Source organism: Vombatus ursinus, unplaced genomic scaffold, assembly GCF_900497805.2.
Source record: "Vombatus ursinus unplaced genomic scaffold, bare-nosed wombat genome assembly UNPS02011916.1, whole genome shotgun sequence".
NCBI classification, from domain to species: Eukaryota; Metazoa; Chordata; class Mammalia; order Diprotodontia; family Vombatidae; genus Vombatus; species Vombatus ursinus.
Window position 1 is genome coordinate 4038281 of NW_020951694.1, and position 12579 is coordinate 4050859.

The 12579-nt window shown below is 38.5% G+C and overlaps 1 protein-coding gene across 4 annotated transcripts in view; it reads left to right on the forward strand.

The window, feature by feature from the left end:
• PIK3R5 (phosphoinositide-3-kinase regulatory subunit 5) overlaps window positions 1-12579 on the forward strand; it is an 83200-nt gene that overhangs the window by 2140 nt on the left and 68481 nt on the right. For 3 of the 4 annotated variants that reach the window (XM_027857203.1, XM_027857206.1, XM_027857207.1), the window contains exon 2: window positions 7765-7838. The exons of the other annotated variant lie outside the window; for it this stretch is intronic. The gene's annotated coding sequence lies outside the window, so the exon portion shown is untranslated. The remainder of the gene's footprint in view (window positions 1-7764; window positions 7839-12579) is intronic. 4 annotated transcript variants of the gene reach the window in all.

Consider the following 12579-nt stretch of genomic DNA (forward strand, 5'->3'; position numbering starts at 1 on the left):
ACACACACACACACACACACACACACACACACACACACACACACACAACCCAAGGTCATGAACCCTGACTTATGAATCCCTAGTAGAAGGTAAGACACTAGTATATGGGGGAGGACCAGGAAACGCCTCTTAAAGGAGCTGGCTCTTGAGGTGTCTTAAAGGAAGCCATGTATTTTACAAGGTGGAGGTTGGGAGCGAGGGAGCATTTCAGGCATGGGGGGATAGTCAGTGAAAAGGCACTGAGATAGGAAATGGAGCATATCGGAGCACTGTTTGTTAGGAAAAGCAATTGATCATTGTTAAGAGTTTTAAATGTCAACTGGAGGATTTTATATTTGATATTAGACATTATAGAGAGCCATTGAAGTCGGTTGAGAGAGGTGAGGGGGAGACATTGTCAGACCTGAGCTTTAGGAAAATCACTTTGACAATTGTGTGGAAAATGGATTGGAGGGGAGAGACTTGACGCAGGGAATTTAATTAAACAGCTGTTACAAAAGTACAGGTGAGAAGTGATGAGGGCCGGAACTAGGGTGGTGGCTTGTTAGTAGACAAAAAAGATGTTTTGAGAAATACTGCAGAGAAATTTCCAGATTTAGCAACTGATAGGATTTATGACGTGAAAGATGACTGGAAGATGACTCTAAGATTTTGAGCACGAGGGACTGGAAGAATGGTGGCGCCTTCAGCAGTCATAGGGAATGCCACTGTTGGAAGGGAAATCAGAGGCCTTCCAGTCCGACTTGTACATCAATAAAGATTTTCTCCGTAATAACATTGACAAATAGTCGTCTAGCCTTTCTTGAAGACTTCAAGTGACAGAGGACCCATTATCTCTTAGGGCGCCCAATTTACTTTTGGATACACTGAATTGTTTAAAAAAATTTTTTTTTTTTTATGGAGCCTTAATTTGCCTTTTTGCAACTTCCACCCCATTGTTCCTAGCTCTGCCCTCAAGGGCCAAGCAAAACAAATCTACTTCTTTCACATGATAGTCCTTTGAACCCATGGAAATATCTTTCATGTCCTCCCCTAAATCTCCACTTCTCTGGGCCACATGTTCCCAATTCCTTCAACAGAACCTCAGAGAAAAGAACTACATTAGCTTATAGCCTGCCATAGCACATTGGTGACGCATATGTAGCTCCCAGTCCATTAAAATCCCCAGATGTTTTTCAGAGGAATTTCTGTATAGCCCTGCTACTTCCTCATCTTGTGCTGATAAAGTTGACTTTTTTGAAGCCTGGTATAAGACTTCACCTTTTATTCCTGCTACATTTCATCTTAATGTTATTGTTGTTGTTGATTCGTTCAGCAGTGTCTGACTCTTCATGACTCCGTGAATCATAGCACACCAATACCGTCCGTGGGGTTTTCTTGGCAAAGATACTGGTTTGCTATTTCCTTCTCCAGTTAAATGACTTGACCAGGGGCACAAAGCTAGTAAGTGTCTGAAGCTGGCTTTGAACTCAGGTCTTCTTGATTCTAGGCCCAGTGCTCTATCCCAGGGGTGAGGAACCTGCAGCTTTGAGGCCACATACAGCCTTTTAGGTCCTTGGGTGTGGCCTTTTGACTGAGTCCAATCCCCATGTATATTGTCTCCCTACATTAAATTCTTCCATAATATATTCTAAATGGGTACATGACCTTAATATTAAAGATAATACTATAAAAATTAGGAGAGAAGCAGATCACATACCAAAGCATAGAGGCAATAACATAAGATAAAATATATACCTTTGGTTAACGTGAAATTAAAAAGTTTCTTTACAAATAAAATCAATATGCCTAGGATAAGAGGGGAAGCAGTCAAATGGAAAAGAGTCTTTGTATCAGAATTTTCTAATAAGGGTTTGGTATCTAAGATATGTAAAAAAAAATTAACACACATATATATGTGTGTGACCAAAAGCTATTACCCAGTACATAAGTGGTCAAAGGATATGAACCATTCTCAAAAGAAGAATTATGAATTGTTAACAACTATATGAAATAATGTTCCAAATGACTAATAATAAAAGAAATGCAAATCAAAACAACCTTGGGACTTCACCTCATATACTGTAAATTGGCAAAGATGACAAAAGATGGGAATAGTGCTGGAGGGGTTGTGGGAAGATAGGCACACTAGTATATTGTTGGTGGAGCCGAGAATCAGTGCTACCATTTGGGAAAACTGTTTGGAATTATGTTTTTTAAAAAAGGGATTAAAAAGTCTATGTCCTTTGACGCAGAAATTTTATTATTAGGTTCATACTCCAAGTGTGCAGAAGTAGGAGATCTAAAAGTATTATACATTTAACATTTTTTTTGGACTTTTTGGATGTGTTGATCAGTTATATTGATTTTTTTCCTCTTTCTTTGTCTTTAAAAATAGTCTGTTATATAGACTAGCTCTCTGGGAGGAGGAGAAGGAAGGATATTAGGGGAAATTAGGGTGATGTAAAAACAAAACAAAACACATCAAAGAACTTATTTTCTTTAAAAAAAAAAAAGATATAGCTCCTTTAACCCAAGGGTTATCTTTGCTTTTGTGTTTGCTTCCCCAGTGCTTAGCAGAGTGCTTGATACACAGTGAGCTCTTAGTAATATTTTTTTATTCATTAATGAATTTAATTCATTAATTAACCCCCTCTTTTTGTTCAGTATCACTCAGAAAAAACACTTTTGTTATTATTCTTATAATTCCTGTTGTTTTTTTTTAGTTTGCTTATTTCCCTATGAATCACTTCATACAAATATTTCCTCATTTCTTTGAATTTTTGATATTCACCATTTCTTACTGCACAACAATATTCCATTCTATTCATTGAGGGAGGCTGAGAACTGGACCTTTGATTTCACTGGTGAAGGGAGCTCCTCATGGAATTGTTGTGAGGATCAAATGAAATACTATTTGTAAAGTGGCACGTTGTAAGGGCACAGTCCCTGACACATGTTAGGTTCTTAATAAATGTTTGTTTCTTCCCCCTTACTCCCTCTTCTCTTCTTCCTGGAAAGGAATGTCTTCTACCAATGCCTAGAGCACTGAGAAGCTAAGTGACTTGCCCAGGGTCACACATAACCATGTGTTAGAGGTTGGTCTTCCTGGCTCCAAAATCATCCCTCTCTCCATTCTCACACAGTGCTTCTACTCCATTTCTTCTCTTGGTTCCTGACCTTCTTTTTCCTGGATATTTCCACTCCCCCATCCCTTCTTCTTTTTTTACCCAAGAGGAGTTCCTTTGTATTATCTTAGCGTCTATTGTGTTTATTTACTGAGACAATGAGATTTCACTCCTTAAATATTATTTCATTTAGTCTATTTACTTCTCCCCAATTTTTCACCATTGCTGTCTTTGCCTTCTCAATGTGTCTCAATGTGCAAAGTGTTGTTTTTTTTTAAGTTAATCAAACTATGAACAGCAGGATTCCTCTACCCTGTGTTTGTGGCCTTGTCTATCCCTTTTTGTTGTTGTTTAATCATTTCAGTCATGTTCAACTCTTCATGACCCCATTTTGGTTTTCTTGGACAAAGATACTGGAGTGGTTTGCCATTTCCTTCTCCAGCTCATTTGACAGATAAAGAAATGGAGGCAGACAGGGTTAAATGATCTGCCTAGGGTCACACAGCTAATAAGTTGTCTGAGGCTACATTTGAAGTCTTTCTGACTTAATGCCCTGCATTATATCTACAGTACCACCTAACTGTCCCTTGTCTGTCCCTAACCACTTGAAAATGAACATTTAATTTCTTAGGCTTTTATTACTATCTGAAGTATTTAGCTTTTCTTCTATTTGGGCATTTTGCATATTGAATTACTTACTTCTGTGTTTCAGCATTCACTCATTCTCTTTGATGCCTAGGCTTAGTTCTGCAACATGTGTTATTTTGAGGTGTCAACAAAACTTTGCTTTTTAGAATGTCATATTCCAATTAATCATTTGATTCCTTGTAAACACTATTGTATTTGTCTCCTTGTAAACACTGATTTTTCTTGGAACATGTAAGGTTTTTTTCTTGGTTCCTATGTAATTTATTTGGAATTCTAATTCTGAAGTTTAATTGATATTTCTTGTTGAGTAAAACTTGGGGTTCTTTCTTTTGTTGAGTCTCTCTATCTGTACTTTGCCATCTACTTCCAAAATTTTGGATCATTTTCCTGTATGATTTCTTAAAGTATGGTTTTCTTTAGGACCATATTTTAAGAATATCTTGAAGGACTAAGTCCATTTTTGCACTAATTGACATGCCTGGTCCCCCCAGTATTTAATGATGTTTTTCCTGGAAGACATATACTCCTTAGATTTCCTGGTCGAAGCTTATCTTTGAGTTCAGTATGATGGTTTTATAGAGCTCATGTTTTCTTATAATCTTATTTTTAATTGTTTAATTGTTTTTAAATTGTTAATTGGTGTTTTGTTTTCAATTATTTGTTTTTAATTGTTGTCACGATAACGTTTTTGAAATTGTTTTTGTTATTTTTCTTCTACTTCTGTATTTTCCAATTCCAATGTTCTCATTTTCAGAGAATCTATTATTATCAAGCATGTCTCTGTCTTTTGTTCTATCTAGTCTCTTGTTAGCCTTTTTGAGTTCCTCCCTAGCTTTAATTTCTGCCCCCATTTCTTTATGTGATTCCCACATACTCTCACCAGTTAAATTTTTATTGTTCTCCTTCACCCCATTTTTTGAGGTTCTTGACTTTGCTGTACTCTCATTTCAGAGGACTTTGCAGAATTTATTGCAAATAAATAAATAAATACCTTCCTCATGGGAATTTTGACTCCATTTTCTTTGTTGCAAAATACTTGTTTATTGATATGGCTCCTTTTTTTATTGCTTGTTCATTTCTCCTTCTTTGTCAGCTTTTATCTGTCTTTACCCATCATTCTGTTGATTTATCTATGGTTTCTTTGATATAAACATAATCATTTCCCTCCTGTAAGTGACGGAGAGCTTTTGTTTCTCTCCCTCAGCCCCTGCTTCCTCTTCTATGTTCTTTCATATCACAGGGATTTGACATAATCTGTGGCCTTGAGGGAGTGAGAGTGACCTGTTGGGACACTGATTCAAGGAGACTCCTAGAGGCCGCGTAGATGGAACTATTCTTTACCTTTCTCAGTTTCACTCTCTGAGTCTTTACTCTCTTTTTTGAGATTGACTTTTCATTTCCGGGTTTTACTCTGGGATCAGTTGGATAGGGTTTTGGGAGGATCCCACAGAACAAGGCTAGGAGTGGGAGAGAGAGAGGAGGATCTGACAAGCCTTTGTAATTGGGTCTTTCCTCCTCCAGCTTTCTTTCACCACTTCTGGGGTGTGTAGTTCCGCCTGTATAGTAATAAATCGTTGTAGCCAATGTTGTACTACTGGGCCTCTTCTTCCTCCAGAATTTTGTTCTGAAGACTACATGTTTCTCCAAAGCAACCCCCTTCTTTCCACCTACTCACCTTTCCTTTCTCTAGAACCTTGGAATAGTTCTGAATTACAGTTTTCCAACCCCCCTGGGAATGAGCTCCCTTAGGATCCTGCCAAGGGAGTAATACTGAAAGCCACACCTAAAACTGCAGCTGCCAGAAGGGCCAAAAAGGCCCCTATAGTCTAATGTGATTGTGTCCTGGTGTCAGAGAGGGGTGAAGCTGGGGACAACAGAGGCAGGTGAGAGAGGTGATTTTAAGGCATTTTCCCCATAAGGTTTGACTTGTATCATGCTCTTTCAGTTAATCAACAAGTATTTAACATGTGCTTACTATACGTCAGGCACTGTGCCAAGCAGTAGGAGTATTAAAAAAAAAACAACAGTCCCTGCTTTCAAGGAGTTTGCATTCTAAAGGAGGAAACATGCACAAGATGTATATAAAATAGGTACAAGGTAATCTTAGAGGGAAAGGCACTAGTAACTGGGAGAATGAGTAAAGCCACCTGTAGAAGGTGTCACATGAGCTGAATCTTGAAGAAAGCCAGGGATTCTAAGAGTTGGGAATGAATAAGGAGAACATTCTAGGGATGGGTGACAGCCAATAGAAAGGCATGGAGATGGGAAATAGAGCTTCGTTTGTGAAAACAGCAAATAGAAGAGTATCACTGTACCTTAGAATGCATGGACAATAGAGTAGGAAAACTGGAAAGACAGGAAGGGTACAGGTTGTGAAGAGTTTTAAATGCTAAATAGAATTTTAGCATAAACAGAAGTTTATGTTTGAGTTTAAAGATTTTATTGAGTAGGGTTGACATTTCAACCTTCACTCTGGGAAAATTACTTTGACATTGTTGGGGGAGATGGAGTGGGGAGGGGCTTAAGGTAAGAGTTAGCTGTCATAGTGGATAGTGTGCTGGGTTTGGGGTCAGGGAGACCTAAATTCATATCCTGTCTTAGACACTTACTAGCTATGTGACCCGGGGAAGGTCACTTAACTTCTCTTTGTTTTCTCACCTTTAAAATGAGGGAGCAGGATTTGATGGTATCTACAATCCTTTCCAGCTCTAAATCTATGATCTTAGACTATTAGGAGTCTATTATAATAATTCAGGAGAGAGATGAAGGAGTGAACTAGGGGTAGTGTGTGACTTGTGGAAAGAAGGGACTGTATATGAGAGATATTGTGGAGCTGTGAAAAACAAGATTTGGTAACTATTTGAATATGTTGGGTAAAAAAGAACAAGGAGTCTGGGGTGATATTAAGGTTGTAAACCTCACAGTCTAGAAGGATGATAATGCCCTCAACAGAAATAGGGAATTTGGAAAAGGGGACATGAAAACAGTCTTTGGACATAGTAAGTATGAAACACTTTTGGTTTATACACTTTGAAATGTCCCATAGGCATTTGTAATGCAGGATTGAAGCTCAGGAGAAAGATTGGTGTGTGTGTGTGTGTGTGTGTGTGTGTGGGTGTGGGTGTGTGCATGCATGGGAGCGTGTTTTCAAAGATGGATACAGGCATGTTCGTAAGTAGCAAGGAAGGAACCAGTAGATAGGTGAAGACTGAAGATTGGAGGGGAGATGATAGTGAAGGCAAATCACCTGGGGAAGATAGGAGGGGACATCAAGAATACAAGCAGAAGAATTGACCTTTCAATTTTCTCTTCATGTTGTTGCTATTTTTGCCTCATTTAGGGGCTTCTTTTCTTATTTATTTGGGCTGGTAAGCAGAGAATTTCATCCCAAGATAGCCCTCGCATTGTTTTCCATCTTCTCAGGATTCCCATATACTTGATGTTCCATATAAGCTGATCTAGCTGCAGTTCTCCAAAGTCTATTTCCAGTTTCCATGTCCTTTGCCACACAGACTTTGACACCTGGAAAGTATTCCTTTTTGCTTTCGCCTCTTAGAATTTCTAGTGTCCTTCAAAATTTAACTCAGGTGCCACCTCCAAAGCAAAGCCTTTCATGATCCCCTAAGGTGTAAGTGCTGTATTTAACTTTAAATTACCTTCTCAAATTACCTTCCTCAAATTACCTTCTCTTAAATTACCTTCTCTTACTTTCTTACTGTGAACAATAAATAGTAAAATATAAGATTGTTGATGGCAGGGCCTGGTTCATTTTGTTATTGTATCTTGAATGCTTAGTATAAAGCCTCTTAAGTTGTAGTTGCTAATAAGTATATGTTGAATAAATGTGTGACTTATGTTTTAAGTTCTAGGAATGTAAAATATGAAAATATGAACATTTTATATAGAGGAAATATAAGTAGTCTCTGAGCTAGGGTTTGAGAGTCTCTTCTATAAGTAAGGTGCAGGTGCTCTAAGAGTCATAGGATCTTGTTTTTTAATTTCTTTCCAGGTTACTGGCTGTATTTTGTGATAGCTGAAATTGTCATAAGCAACCCCTGGATAAGTGATGATGACTTTATAAAGGTATGTTGAATAACAGGGGTGAATCAGAAATTATGCTGCTAAATTTTAAGAGAAGAATAGGGTTGATCTTGGAGAGCTTCGTTCCCCAAGGATGTGTGGCCTTCCATTGAAATTAACATAATTTTTCTGAGATGGTGAGATTTAAGAGAGATTTAAATGTTTATAGGATTCTGTGCCTTCTAGTGGTTAAGCCTGGCCCTGAGGTCCTTGGGTAGCCCAAAAGACCTATTCAATGTGGATGGATCCAATTATGTCACTCTCCTGCTTAAAAAAATATCATCCGTAATTCCCTCTTGCCTAGACAGTAAAGTTCAATTACTTTGCCTGTTACTCAAAGTCCTTCACTATTTGACACCATCCTCCCTTTCCCACCTTCTCATATTATTCTCTTCCATTTACTCTGTTGCAGGCCATCTGTACAACTTTCTTTTCCCCATTATACCTGGCACTTTGCTTATGTCATTTGCTATACCTGGAATATCCTTAGTTCCCCCACTTCTCCTGTTGAATCAGACTTTAAAGTCTGATCTTCCCAGTTGGCTCTTTTGTCTCAGACCTCACCAAGCACTTTGTTTTCAGCTCTCTAATGTACTTATCATTCATTCCATCAATCAATCAAACATTTATTAAATGCCTACTATGTGCCAGGCACTGTGTTAAGTGTGGGGTTACAAAAAGAGGCAAAAGACAGTCCCTTTCCTCAAGGAGCTTACAATCAAACGCCATGTTGTATATTATAGTTACCTTGGTTGGTGTTTTATCCTTCAACTAGCTTGCAAGCTCCATGAAAGGCAGGGGCCTTGTCTTTTCAGAACTTTGTATCATCCCCAGTACCTAGTAGGTCCTTAATACCTATTTGTTGAATGAATGAAGAGTAACAAGACAAGCAGCCAGCCACTTCCAGATGCCGTGATAATCATTTGTTGATGGGCATTCAGTGTAGCAATCTACTTCATTTTTCCTTCAAGGGAGACCCTTTAAAAAACAAAGCTTTCCCCATTCATTCTTGGCTGTCCCTGTTGTGTTCACCTGCCCTTCTCTGCCTTGGCTGCTGTGCTATTTATCAGCACTAAGCTATAAACTAAATTGTCACAGCAGGATTCAGGAAACCTGGACTCAGACCCCAGCTCTGTCACAGACAACTTGGGTAACTTTGAGTAGGTCACTTCCCCTCAAAGAGGCCATTGTTTCTGACTGTAAAACGAAAGAGCTGAACTAGATGACTCACAAGTTTCCTCAGTCTCTGACTTTCTGGTTTTGGTGTTTTTGTTTTTTTTTTTTTTTGGTTTGTTTTTTTGCCATGTCATTGAACCCATAAGAGCACCTGCAAATTATTGGATAATTGAGGGTGGAGTGAAGTGGGGGCAAGGGAGTGGCAGTGTGGCATTTTGTATTTTGCATTTTTTCAGTTCTGAAGAGACTTGTTGACCTAAGCAAATATGATTTCCTTGTGGGGGATGGGGGTGAGAGAGGTAGTTAAATATTGTGAAAGCCAGCAATTGTCCCTTGACTCAGTCACAGACCAGGTAACTGAAATGGGCCAGTTTGTTACAGAGTAGCAGGAGGGCTGAGATCTTTTGAAAGAGTTTTGAGAAAGGTCCCTTCAGGCTTTTGCTCCTGGATCCTTTCTTGGATCCTTCTGTGAATTTGAGGCAGAAAAGATTTCAGTTGCTATTTTTACTTCTTTGTGGTTATTTCTTGTAATAACTAACTTGGGGGACATATATACATATATGTATACTGTGTCTATGTGTATACATATTTACGTATACATATATGTTGATATTTATGTCAATCTTTGTTAGGTGCACTCCATCTCTGGCTGGTAATCTGTCAACTCGGTGTTTTAAGGTGTGATCCAGAAATCAGACACCACCTTCTTAGTTAGTTGTTTACTTCTCAAATTAATTTTTCTCTTCTGCATCCTATTCCTTCAGTGGGTGAGAATAACACAGTCTCTACCTTTCCCTGTGGCAGGCCTACACAACCTACAGCCTTCAGGCCACTTGTGACACACCAAAGAATTTTCTCTACATTTTTCGAAGGCTGCCCAAAATTCAAAGGATTTTGAGAAAATTCTTTGGCGTGCTGCAAGTGGCCTGAGGGCTGTAGGTTGTGCAGGCCTGCCCTATGGTCTTTAGTTTCTTGTTCAAGACTTCACAGACATTGGCAAAAATTTTTTAGATTCCTTCTGCAAGGGTAATTTGTGCCCTTGTGAATCGCCAGAAGTAGGTGTATGCCATCTGTTTTTATAAGTGTTGAGAGATTCTGTGTTATATCTTGAATACCTGCCTCAGGAAGACAATAGATATCTCTAATGTTATCAGGTAAACAAGGAAAACACCAACTCCTACTCCTCTTCCCCTTATTGGATGATCTTTTACTTGGTTGCTCTACTTTATCCTTCTTTGGAAGACAGGAAGCTTCTTTTTCCTTAGAGGATCCAACTGTCTTTGAGGAAGTGCCTCAGAGTTGTTCTTAAGCTCTAATTGTACAGGTGTCCTTTTCCTTCTCTTTCTACTTTGTGTGAAACATTTCTATTATCTTTTATCATGACTAGGGCCAAATCTCCTCTCTCCTACCTCAGATTCCCCACTCACCCCCCCCATGAAACCTTGCTTCTGTTTACTTTAGGAGCCCCCTTTTCTCCCTAAAAACCTGGAGCATGGAAAGGTGTTCTTGAAGACCCTTAACTTTCTAGGAGAGAAATCAGCGAATATTGCTAATAATCCCTTGACTCTGGCAGAAATACAAATTTTGCTCACTCAAAGGAAGACATGAGAGTTTCCCTTATTTTCCATAATAGTTGAATTTTTTAGCCTTGTTTCTTGAAACTACTTATAGTTGCTTTTATTGCGACCCTAAATACTTGGCTAATGTTTTGAACAGCCAATTATGACTTCTAAATTACCTGACAAGAGCTACAAATTTATTGCAATATCTCTCAGATTAATTTATCAGTGAGCTCTGAGCCCTCTACTCCAGTTTATTAAAGCAGAGAAACCTCTTTTCCTTTAAGCTTTCAGCCATGTCTCTCTGATGATCAGTAACCCCCTAATTTCTTAGGCTTAAATAGAACATCAAGGTTACTAACTATATAGTGTAACAAACAATAAAAAAACCCCAAAAATGTCTATTCGTGATATATCAACTGTGAGAAACATTATAGCAAGACTACACTTTAACTGTTACTGCTATTCCTGACATCTCTTTAATTCTGGAAATCCTCTCCCACATTCAGCTCTCTCAATATATGAGTTAAAATATTTTCAAGAATTTGCTCCATATTTCTTTACAAGATGTGTTAAACTCAGTCTTCACCCAGAAAATGTCTCTTGAAACTCTTTCATCTTTAAAGTTAAATCTCAGAGTCTTTCAGGAAAGAAGATCTCTTAGTTCTTTCTATCCTCAAACAATCTCTCTGGGGCTATGACAGTTAAAAACACTATTGGATGAGAATTATATTGGCAGCATCCTCACAGACTCCTCACAGATGACCTGTTACTTTGCATGATTCTGAAGGGACATTTGACTGGCCTCAGACAATTACTAGCTGTGTGACCCTGGGCAAGTCACTTAACCCCAATTGCCTAAAATAAATAAAATAAAATGAAGAGACATTTGATAACTGTCTTCAGATATATAATGGATTGTAACATGGAAAAGAGGTTGGACTTCTTGACTTAAAAATACAGAACTAGGAACAATGGGTAGAAGTTGCTAAGAGGTAAATTTAGGCTTAATCTAAGTGGGAAAAATGTATTAATAATTAGAACTATCCCGAAGTGGAATGGGCTACCTTGGGAGTTAGCAAGTGTTCCCTAACTTAAGCTCTTTAAGCAAAAGCTGAATGACTTATTTTTAGTTTATATTGTAGAGAGGACTGTTGTTCAGAGATTGGTTGAACCAGATGCTCTCTGAAGTCCCTTAGTCTCTAATAGCCTCTGTTAGACTCTAACGTTATGTTACATTGATGCCATCAAGTAGGAGGAAATCATATGAAGATAAAGGAGGGGTTGTGGAGTATTAGATAGTTGAGGAGAGTTAGATGCTGACGATACTGAATTTTAGTTGATGATGGAATATCCAAGTGGAAATGTCTATTAGACAGTTGGATATAGAGGTGATAGGTCAATCACTTGTCTTTATTTACCCAACAGTGAAGACACTTCATTTCCAAATCATTTTGTATTTATTTTGCATATATCCTGTATTTACTTATCTATGAACATGTTGCATTCCCCCTCCCAATTGAATGTAAGCACTCCTCAAAGTACACAAGCAGGTGCATTTTTGCATTTCTGTTTCCACCACCTAGAACAGTACCTGGTACACAGTAAATATTTAACAAATGCTTGATGAAACTTCAAGGTCATATGATCAGCATGATGGAGGATTAGACATTTTCTCTGATTCCTCCAAACTCTCCAAACTTCTCCAAAGCAGAAATTTTGAAGGAAAAAAAGGCAACTTCAGCTGTCTCCATGATTTAGGACATCTAAAATCCAGAAGAAAGTTAAAAAAAAAACCAAGAACTGACTTCTATACTGAGCTCACACAGTACTCCTCCACTTTCCATGCCACTGGCAGCAAGGCCACACTTAGCCAACCCAAGGTGTTGACACTTAGTCTTGCAACAAAACCCAAACCTAAACCTAGTTCCCACCTCCCTTTCTCCAGGGCCATGGAGATCCCAGCTCCAGGAGTAAAATTTTTCTTGGACTGCTACTGATGGTCAGTG